The sequence below is a fragment of the Phaseolus vulgaris genome, chromosome 8, assembly GCF_051622355.1.
Source record: "Phaseolus vulgaris cultivar YP4 chromosome 8, ASM5162235v1, whole genome shotgun sequence".
NCBI lineage: Eukaryota > Viridiplantae > Streptophyta > Magnoliopsida > Fabales > Fabaceae > Phaseolus > Phaseolus vulgaris.
The window spans coordinates 51,058,979-51,071,166 of NC_143505.1; the positions used below are offsets into that span (position 1 = coordinate 51,058,979).

At 29.5% G+C, this 12,188-nt stretch overlaps 1 long non-coding RNA gene across 3 annotated transcripts; it reads left to right on the plus strand.

The window, feature by feature from the left end:
* Positions 1-1,756: 1,756 nt before the first annotated feature.
* On the plus strand, positions 1,757-3,325 carry LOC137825830 (uncharacterized). Of its 3 annotated transcripts, XR_011083360.2 has the most exons (4): positions 1,874-2,152; positions 2,247-2,446; positions 2,808-2,936; positions 3,134-3,325. It is a non-coding gene; the product is annotated as an uncharacterized LOC137825830 (long non-coding RNA). The 3 variants fall into 3 exon arrangements; XR_016515159.1 differs by lacking the exon at positions 1,874-2,152 and adding an exon at positions 1,757-1,817 and having other exon boundaries at positions 2,808-3,325; XR_016515158.1 differs by having other exon boundaries at positions 2,808-3,325.
* Positions 3,326-12,188: the final 8,863 nt, after the last annotated feature.

A 12,188-nucleotide genomic window follows, 5' to 3' on the forward strand; every position in this document is an offset into this window, starting at 1 on the left:
AACTTGATTTATATCCGATTATATATCTAAGAGAGAGGGAAATAATTATAAATTGGGGACTCTAAACCTAAGAAAGGACCATGTTTTAGCTAAAAAGGTCTCTCCAAGCTAAAATAAAACCTCAAAGAAAATGAAAATATTTATTTATGAGAAGGTTATAAAAAAATTCAAATATATCTTATTTTAAAGAAAATTATATCTTCTTACAAATTTTATACTATGTTAAAGGGTGACTACTTTATATTTCCATAAAAACAAAAGAAGTTATTTTTTAATCTTTATATTTTATTTTTACTTTAATTAATTTAAAATTTTAAAAATATTGTAACGTCTCATCTGTACTAATTTATAGTAATTGATATATAATAATATAAAACATCCATACACTACCATACCACTATATACTATAATTTATATAACCCTCGAACATTACATTATGTTTCTAAATGAATATATCCAAAACGTTTAGCAGAATTAAAAACTTATAACTATTTGTGCTGCCACCTTTTGTATCAAATATAATTATAATCAAAATCGTTCATATAAACACATGTAAGATGAACTAATTATAAAAATTAATCACACAACCAAATATATATACCATATACATATATCAATCACATCATATTATCAATATAATATAAATATCCGATAAATTACAATTGAATCACTTTTAACTAACACTACAAAAAATTGTGTAAATAATGACAGTTTTAATACGTCAATTATTAAAAATTGTCATAATTAACAGTATAATACGACATTTAAATAACCATCCCATTTTATATTTAAAATATGACATTTTCAACTGTCATTTTATACAATGTGCCTTATTTTAACTTTCACGTTTTTCTCCCTCCATCAGATTTAACTTTAGTTTTCCCCCTAAAAGAATTCATTTCCCACACTTTTCCAGAGTTTCAATTTTTCAAAACCCGTTGATATCCTCTTCCCAAAATCTTTTGCTTCTTCCTCATTCCAAATCTCTAAATTTCTTTCTTCGTTTAACTAAGTCCTTACCCGCTTCACCATAACCCGTTTTTCGTCAACCTCTTCTCACGCGCCACATCAATGCTCAACCAGGTCTTCGTTCTCTCCCTTTATTCCCAATTGAATTGCACGATTCTATTTTTGTTCAATTCAATTTCATTTCGTTTGTTCTTATTCCAATCAGGCACTTCTTCCATCAAAAAGAGGATCGAAGATGTCGTGCGAATTGCTAACGACCACGAGCGAGAGGAGATTCAAACCTATCTCAAGGTATCTTAGATTTTTTCCTTGCATTCAACGATATCAATCAAATTCATTAATATAACAATATCAACTTTTAAATGAACACATACATATGTGGAAGCTGTTAATTTTTACAGTGATTGAGAAAATACCATAGGCAAAAAATTTTGGTCACTTGAAGTCTTTGCATTAGCTATGTCTTGATTCAATTCTTCCACCTTTTGCTTTAACTCTTGGATATACTCTGACGCTTCTATTATGATTGAGGTTTTGTTTAGCTGCCACCACCCATTAAAAGAACCAGAACTATCAGGTAGTTCACCATCTCAAAGCACACCATGTAATTGATAACAAGTATGTGCTTCAATCAAAATAATCATAACAAACGCATTACATAGAAGACAATGGAGATAGCACAAACTGTGTGGAAGATTAAGTAACTAAGGTAGATAAGAATCCTTGGTATTCAACAATAGATAAATAATGGAGGTTGTCCCTTTAATTCTTTATTTTCTTGCAGGATGGAAAAATAGAAGCAGAGGTCAAGCTCACAAGAATTCTCTGGTTAGGAGAATTACAACCAGGTGAAGTTCTGGCTTTGCATAGATTTAGTTCTGGCTTTAATATACATAATCTGATACATGTTCCATAGCACTGAATATATGTGGTATTGAGTTGTAGGGTCAAACCAGAGGTAGATTCTCTGTTCTCTGTCACCTTTGCCTCCTGTGAACACATTTGTTCTGGCTTTAATTGGAGATTTAGATGGAAAATCATGGTTAGCAACTATGGATTTGTATTGTACTTCTCAGAGTGTGATCAAACCTTGTAAGCCTATGAACTTAGTTCGTTCATATGCTTCAGTTGTGCGGTTGAATGGTGAAATTTATGTTTTTGGTGGTAGAAATGGTTATATTTGGTATGACACAAGTATGAGCAGCTGTGCTTTTCAATTAGTTATATTTTGGAATGAGATGAAGTTTTGACAACCCTTTTATCTTCTATCTGTGCAGTTGAATCATACAACCCTATTCATGATAACTGGACCATGCACCCTTCTTTGAACCAGAAGAAAGGAAGCTTGTCTGGTGCTGCTTTAGATTGAAAAAAATTTGTTGTCGGTGGCGGCAATGGAGTTGATTGCTTTTCAGATGTTGAGATGCTTGATTTAGATAATTGACGGTGGATCCCTACACGCTCAATGCTAAAAAAGGTAAAATGGACAATTAAATGGTCAATATCATGTGACTTCATCAACAATTCTGGATTTCACTCTTATTTGTAAGATTTAATTACCTAATTCATCATAATCAAGGAAAGTGGTTAATTTTGTTGATATCATAAGTTTGTCCTAATATCGTTGTTTTGAGAGACAACATATGGTGGTTATGATACTCCCTATCATTTTTGACCTTTTAGCAGTACTGCCAAAATGGACAAACTATAATCTATAAAAATTATTTTGCTAAGCATCTCTTTGATGGTTTATTTTAGCACTCCATGACCCCTTTCTTTCACTTTTTGTTGCAATTGTATATTGCGGGCGTATTAATTTTTGTGAATATTAACGGCAGACAATGACAACTTTCATGCCGCCTCCACCAGCTGCTACATTTCTTGTATTTCATCCTCAAGACAACAATATTATTGCCATTGGCATGGATGAATCTTCCATACAAATCTATAATGTTCGAGTGGATGAGGTAGTATTCAATTCATAATAAAGATTATAGCTGTCGGTTAAGTTTCATAAATTAGTGAATTTTAAAAATTGATATTAGCCTCTCCTCCCCCCTCCCACTCACTTTGCATAAAGATATCAGTTTTGGTTTCATGCACTGTTGGTATTTTTTAAAAAATGGCATTTACCTTTTTTCTTGTTTAATTTGTTTTCATCTAGGTCAAAACCAAGCTAAAAGTTCATCAAGAAGAGAATCACTGGTCTTTTGATTTGTATCCATTGTTTTGGTAGTGAAAAAGGATTTATTCTTTAAATACAAGAGAGAAGTATCAGTTAGTAGCTGGTTATTGAAGACATGTCAACAGTATTCAATTTATAGTTAAACAATCCCATTAAGTAAATCTTTAAACACTATTTTCTCTTTATATTCAGACATTAGTTAGTACATATTTTATTCCATTTCACGAAGCTTTATTGTCAGCGCACTCTAATGCTATAATGAAAGGAAATGCTAGATCAGAAGCAGAGTTTTTAGCAAATAGATCTTATCAGGGGCTAAATATGCCCAGTGATAACGCCTCCCCAGAGCCATACCTCATAGCAAGAAGAGGAAGAGCATATGGGTATGAGGATGAGAAGAACAAATAGACATAAACTGTGATTTTTGCTTTAGACTAACAAGTATTTGGTTCTTGTCTCTAAAAGCATAATGAATAGTGAGTGGAGCAGGTCATTGGTTGGTAAGTTTGGCAAGCAAGCCTGCTCCATGGTACGATGGAAATTACAGGTGTCCTTTTCACCTTTGTCATTTTTTATATGTTAAATTTGTATGTCTTCCAAAATTTATTAAGGTTTATTCATTTTTAATTAAGAGTTAAGGTTCTTAGTTGATAACAAGAGTTAAGGTTCTTAGTTGATAACAAAGTTGTTGCATAAGCAGTAGGATTTGAAGAAAATTTGCAGATTGCAGACAAATATAAAAAGAACAACTTAGATTAACACCTAGAAATCTGAGATTAAATTTAAAGAAATCCAGTACTAAATCAAACTAATTTATTTGGATTTAGATGTAGATCCTCTTAAATTATTAAATCATGTGATGTGATATGGTAATATAAAAAGAAAATAAAAAAGTTTATTTCTTTATTAAATTTAGTTAGTGAATTAATACTTAATGACTTTTCATTTAATAAACTATATTTTTTTTCTCCTCAACATAAGCTATCAAATCATTCAACAATATATGAAAATATTATAATTGAATTGATTGAACGTATGATAGGGTGATTTAATTTTGGCAAATAAGCATGATGTGAGTTCATTATGGATCATGGATTGGACAAGTGACTTAACAAGAAGCACTTTTCCCATATAGGAATATCCTACCTTGCATTGAATTTGCATTAACTTTTGATTAATTCAAACTCCTGGGCAAAAAAAAAATGGTCTGTATTAATACCATAAATATTGGTACTCTAACGCGTACTACGAAGGTCACAACCTACTTTATCTCTTTAAATTATATAAATGGTATGGCATGAGTTTTATTTAAAAATAAATTTTAAATGAATAAAAAATAAAAGTCTATATTTATATTATAAATATTTATTGATGAAGTAATGTTGAAATTATTTATTTCACGCATCAAATTATGGAAGTGGTGCTCCATCACCTAATCAAGTAATATGATCAAGTGTTGGAAGCAAAATTGATTAGGGATGTGTGTTTTAATTTTCAACTTGATTAGAAATGTATGAACTTTTGAACAATTATGTGTTGTAATTTTAAACTTGATTAGGGATGTATGAACTTTTTGTTTTAATTTTCAATTATATATAAAATTTTGAACATGTATGCTTTAATTTTCAATGAAATGAATGGATGATTATAACTTTATACATTATTTTATTTTATTATGTAAAAGTGGTGGTTAAATATTATAATTGTATAAAATAGATTATAAAAAATATTATAAAAAATTGGTGGTTAAATTTTATTATTTCAGAATTAAAATTACGTCAGTTAAAAATGTCACTACTTACGTATATTATGGCGCCAAAATCTTCTTCAATGAATGTAAATTGCGACAGTTATAACTCACACTACTTACATATAAAAATCGCCACTATTTACACTATGTTTAAAGTGGCGGGTGTTGCGGCGGGTAACGTAAAACCGCCACATTAAACTTTGTGGCGGCCAGTTCTATGGCGGTTTGGAAAACCGTATATTGTGACGGTTATAAACGCCAGTTTATACAAAAATAACCGCCACAATATACACTTTTTTTTGTAGTGTAAGATTTAGGAATCACACTTTAATAAACAATATAATTTGTCATATTCAATGTCTTTTTGAAAAAAATCGTATTAAACATATATCACTAAATACTAACATCTAACCCATAGGAAATACTATTGACAAAAAATCAAGATCAATTTCTTATAGCAGAGTTGTTACTTGCATTCATTATAGAAAGCGTGATAAATAACATATTTTAACTTCTCATCATCCCAAGTCTTATTTATGTGATTAGATCATTAATAAAAGATAAGGTATCTCTTATTTCTTAATTACTTGTGTTCTTAATAATAAGACCCTTGGAGTCTAATACCATTTTAGATATCCTCACCACATCCATAAAAGAGCAATAGATCCATAAAGGATCACACTCATGAAGGATAACATATCATGCAAACATCACAATATTTCAACTTGTTAAAATAAATGGATCATATTCTTCTCAAAGCACATGAAAATTTAAATATGTTGAAAACTTGTTTTTAACATATTGGAACAAACCTTCAAAACTACTAAAGGTTTTTTTAATTTGATAAAATAATCTATTAAAATATTCATTACAACCATATTGAACTTCAGATAAGGATATTTCCATGGATTAAAAAATCTTTTAATCAGTTAAAATTATCTTCTTACCAAGATAAGTTCTAAATAGTTTAAATCAAATTTCTTTTAAGTGAATAAGAATCAAACAACTTGGCAAGAAAATTTTACATACAAATCAAAGACTAAACACACTAATACGCATCTAAGTCTTTAATCTTTCTTTGTAAAGCTTCATTTATTGGATGCATCAAATACATCACCACTAGAACTCCAACATTATTCTTTATGAGGATGTTACATTTATGCTATTAGAGCTCTTCTTCCATAGGATGACCTGAGGGCAATGGGTTTGTTGTGTTTCTTTTGTGTCTAAGTGTTTGCTTAAGTTTGATATAAAAGATAGTTAGAAATTTAAAGTTGGTTTCTAACCCAAGTCCTTATGCGCTTATGTTCACCTAATTCGACAAGTGCACCAAGACAAAAGTAATAATTTGTCTCAAAAGACAAATATCGAACCCACAAGAAACAGTTCTATTGAAATCTTAATGTGTAGCATTCATTAGATATTTAAATGTGTGCAGTAAATTGATTCAAGGTATTTGAGTATTGTTTAAATAAAATTTTCATGTAATTTAAATAAAAACGGAGTAAATGATTATGAAAAGTTGATTGATTGAATCAGGATTGAAGTTAGTCTTTCTCACTCGTTAGAATTTTGGTAAATAAAAACATACAACATTCTTACTGTTTTGGATACTCTTTTGCAATGTTTTGGACTATATGCACATTCTTTACCTCATTTTTCTTTGTTGTTTTGTAGATTAATTCGTTCATAATTCCCTACACATATGGATCTATATGCACATTCTCTGCCCCATTTTTCTAAGTGACTACACATTGTTTCTGCCTTTAGAATATTGATCATTGCTTCCTATTTTATTTAGGATAAAATTGATGTGCTAATGCTGGAAAATCCAGACATTGCATCACATATATCTCCAAATGATCCAGTTGGTGTCATTTTTGGAAAGGAACATCTAGGGAGGGTTAGAGGACTTTCATATGGAGCTTGTTCTACTCTTGCTTTCAAGAAATCCACAACAAGATTAAGCAATATGAATCATGGTTCTTCTAGTGGTGGGTCTTCAACAAATGTTGAAGAAAGGTAGACCAGATGATAACTGAACTTGCAATTGTAAGGAGCCAAATGAATACTCTGCTAGCCTACATTGCTTCTAGACCAGACGTGTCGAAACATTTTGTTGCAATGGAAAAAAATTTAGTACAAGCATCTATTAATTAGGTATAAATTAGTAACTTAAAATTTTATTATAATATTGTTTTCATTTATTTTTTAAAAATTGTCAATTAACTCTAAACATACTTTTAACTTATTCTACGCATCGGATTTTGGAAGTGGTGCTCCATCACCAAACTAGAATATTATAAGATCAAATGGAAGCAGTAAGAAAAATTAGGATTAGGAGTTTAGTTGTAATATGTTCAGAAAGTGAAACAATTTATATTTTGACAATTTAATTTACTTATTGTTTGGATTAGTTTGACATTATCAACTTTGTTCTCAATGAATGAATAAAGTCATTTTTTTATTATTATATTTATCAATTTTAATTATATTATGAAGTATAATTATATTATGAAATTAGTTTATGTTACAATTTGATTATATTATGAAATTTAACTGTGTACTAAAATTTAATTATAATATAAAATTAAATAATATTATGAAATCAAATTATAAAACATAATTGAATAAATTATTACAAATATTAAAAATAAAATAAAATATTTTATACTCGCATTATGCTAGTTGTAATGGTTATTATAAATGTCATATTATACCGTATTAAGTGACATTTAAAATTATCGTTATTTACACTGAAATTGGTTTACCCAGTTTCAAAATTACGACATTTATAACTGACATATATTAAGAGCTTAAAATCGCCACTTTATACAATGTATTATATGGCGTCTGCTACAACGGTTCTCAATTGACCTTCACATTAAATTTTGTGGCGACAAGATCTGTGACGAAAATGTGGCCATACGCGTAAAATGTGGCAGTTATAAACACCAGGTTATACGAAAATAACCTCCACCACATGCACCTTTTTTTGTAGTGGGAGTTAACATTGGTCTCACAAAGATTGTTGGTATTTCTTACCCTCAAATGTGGATTTACAAATTTTATGATGTCCAAGTGGATCCATTACATTTCAATCCCTATGTTCCTCTTTGTTTGCTGATCCCACGCTCTTTTAAAAGGTGTTATTGTGTACTTTCTACTAGAGAGGTAGAATAATCCTAACTATAAGTGGCAATTTTCCCTCCACCAACACCAACACCACACGACATGGGTCATATGACAACTATAATTACAACAACTCACGTGGTTATCATCATAATCATAGACACATTGTTGGAATTTTTTTTCCATATGCTCATTGGTGTCCCCAGACCATTCCAATGTCATGCGCAAGAGGAGTATGTTGCTCATTGATAAGTGTCATAATTCAGTAATATTTCATACAAAAATATAGGCATTTATAGACTTTAATTGATAAAATAATTATAATCCAACCTTTAATTTAGGGATTTTAACCTTTTTACATATTTTTGGATTATGAGATGAATAAGAAAGGTTTATTCCCAATTTTGTGTTATTTTCATGAATTTAAGGAGAGATGAAGCATATAAATATATTATGAATAAAGATGTCACTGAGCATAAGCCCAATTAGGTTGAATAGAAGGCATGAGGCATAACCCAAAACATCATTGAAATCATTGGGATCATTGGGAGGAACCAAAGGAAGAAAACCCTAAAGGGGGCAACCATCAAGGAGAAACACTCTAGATCTTCTTTTCTTGTTATTTGTACTTGTAATAGCCACCATGAGTGGTTAATTCTTTTCTTTGGGATTGAGAGTAATCTATTCAAACTCTTATGTATTGAGGTTATATTTATCTATTATATTCAGTTCTTGATTGATGATTGGTATTATCATTTTATTCTCAAAGTTTGAAACTATTCATGATTTTGATCCTTAAATTTGACTGGAAAGTACTTTTGAGTATCTGACCTAAATTATAATGCTTAACATATTTGAATGTTATGAATATATTTTAAATGTTAATTTCTTTATAATATTTTTTCGTAATGATAAAGAGTTTTTATAAATATTCGAGAAATCGATAGGAGAGTCTCTTAATATTTTTTTTATGCAAGGAATCAATATGAATGATTTTTATATGTGCATCAATATCAATCAAGGTTGAATATAATAATCTTTTGAAAAAAATACAGAAGAGTGAGAAGAATGAACATCAATCCCAATTTTCCCAACTGACTCGTAGCAATTTTTTACTTTGCTTTATTTAAATTCTTGCAAATTCATCATACACACAACTTTTCAACAACCTTTTATATATTATCTTATATTTAGTGAATATTATACTTGAGAGTTTAATTGTTCCTTGTGAGTTCGATATACATTCTTAGGAACAAATTATTACTTCTAACACAGTACACTTGGAGCGAAATAGTCATCACTCATATTGCATGAGTAGTAGACTTTAGGGTGAGTAGTAGACTTTAGGGACCAAGCTGCATATAGAAGTCATCAAATTGTAGTTGAATCCTCAAACTCTAACATAGAGTTTACCTCCAATAGTAACAACGATGAGTTGCAATCAAGGATAGTGAATAGGGTTGTCATTATTTATATTAGTTTATCTGTTTAGGTTTATTTAAATTATTACACTTTTAAATATAATATTGAAAGTCAATGACTTTGTATGAATATTTTTCTATATTTCTTTTACTCGTGTCTTTTAAGTATTATATAACATATTCAAACCAACAATAAGTCAATTTCACACATTCTAAACTTAAATATCACATAAATTTTAATAACACTTTAATTAATATTTCCAATAAACTTGTATTAACATGAACTTATATATTTCTTCTAAAATAAAATCAACCAAAATAAGATCATGAATTCACAAGAAATGTTTCAAATTAATATGGACTTTTAAAATGTCATTGCTTAATATTTTGTTTTTTTGAGTGACATAGCTTAAGGCAAAACATGGACGCTTAAGAATGCCCACTTAAGCACATATCCAACGTCACTTTGAACAACCAATTTTGAGCAAAAATGTATGCATTTACATCATTTCACTTAAAGCACAAGACCCTTAAGCTTGGTTACTTAAAGAAAAAATAAATTAAATTCATTTTCATTGTAGTGTATTACTTAAAGCATATTAAAGGTCACTTAAGTGATGTCACTTAAATTGAGAATAAAGTTGCTTAAGATGTGATGCTTAAAACGATCACGTTCTTTCTTTAAGAAAATTGGAAAAAATTGTATCAACTCTATGTTGTTGATCACTTAAAATAAAAGTTCACGAGTCTAAGTGAGTTTTCCATTTAGTGAAAAAAATTGTGTCAGTACAATTATTGTAGTTGTTACAAAAAGAATCACTAATTATTTTTATATAATGTGTGATAACTTTTATGATTGATCTTGTTAAATAATAAAGTGTGGATGTCACAAATTTTTGTTACTAATATTAAAATTTTCTTCTTCTTTTATAATAATTTTGATAACACAATGATATGATTTTATCGCAAAATTTATATAATTATTTACTAATTACCATTCATCACAAACTACACTTGTATAAAAGAGTTCATTACAATTTATAAAGGAATTATTATAAAAGAATTATCCTTGTCACATTGTCGTAACAAGAAATTATTTTTTAATAGTATGTAGTTAATTTTGTGTCTCAATTTTCATCAATTAAAAATTAAATAATAAAATAAGAAAATTTTGCAATAAAAAAAGCAAATTATATTCACTAAATATTGTTGGGTCTATTAGTGTCTAAGTTCAAGAGTGGAGAGCTGAATTAAAGTTATAAAATTTTCGCAAACACAAACTGGTTTACAGTATACAAAAGAAAAAGAAAAGATTGATTTTAAAATGAACAGATTGATTCTTCAAAACACTTAAACACAATCATAACTAATTCAAATTAAGATTGAGAACAAACAAAGAAAACTTAATAAAACAAGATTGGTTGATATTCAAACAGCTTGAAGAACCCAATTTATACCAAGAGATCAACTAAGTTCTTACACCACAAATCTTCAAAGAAAATAAATCTTTAACCGAGATTTAATGAAGAAATTGTTTGTTCTTAAACCAATTAAAAACTCAGATTCAAAAGGCTTTGTTTATGATTAAAGAGATTTTCCAGATCGAGAAGAACAGTTTGAGTAAACCCAGAAATAACAGGTTCAATTTTAAATGAACAGATTTCTTTCTTGACAGATTATTCGAAATATCATAAATGAGTGCAGAGATGAAAAGAATAAGGCAAACACACTTTATATTGGTTAACTCATAATGAGCTACATCCAGTTTCACCTTACTCCAAGGTGGAATTCACTAAAACCCAGTTGCAATCAATTGCAACACACAACAGTTCTTGAACTCTACAAGAACATTACAACCAAAGCTGAAACACCATATTTCAGCACACCTTGCACTCCAAGAAACCCTATCAAGGAGTGACTAACACAACGACCCTTACAAACAAGAATTAAAGGAATGACAACACCTAAAAGAAGATGCAAGAACAAAAACCAGTTTTCCCAATTTCAGCAGAACAACACCAACACCTTCACCAAAATCAAGGTTCTCCTAGAACAAGCACACTTGAAGAACTCTTTGAAAAACCTTTCAAAAGCTCATTTCAATCCTTCTTCTCACACAGAAAACGTTTAATCTCTGTTAAAACCGTGATTGCTCAAAAACATTTCATGTGAGAAAAACCTTTCATTATATAGAAATCAGTTTCTAACAACTTTTTAAAACAGTTAAAAAGTTGTTATAAAAATAAGAAATTGGGTTTTAAAACTAACAGATTATTTTTCAGGAAAAACTGTCAGCTCAGCTTAACTGAAAAAACTGACTGAACTGCACTTTTGGTGCCCTAACAGAATTTCGAAAATCCTTTCAGCATAACAAAAATAAACCTATTATTTTTCAAACAAACAAATTTATTTTGGTGCAGTATCCTGATTCTTGAGAAAACTCTAAAAAGCTTTTTTGAAAAACATTTAATCACTTCAAGTGCTTGATCTTACTGTTGAACCAAGTGGTGTTCAAGCTTTGAAGAATCCAAATCCTTTGAAGGATGTTGAACCCTTGGTTGTGCTTGGTGTTGCTGTGCTGGTTTAGTATAGTTCTGGGGTAGTTTGAGTTTTGTAATCCACCCTTTGATTAAATCTAAAGCATAAGCATCTCAATCTTTGTGAAAGTAAAATGTTTTTAAACTAAGTTAAAACAACCGATTGTTTTGTCGAAACAACCGATTGTTTATAC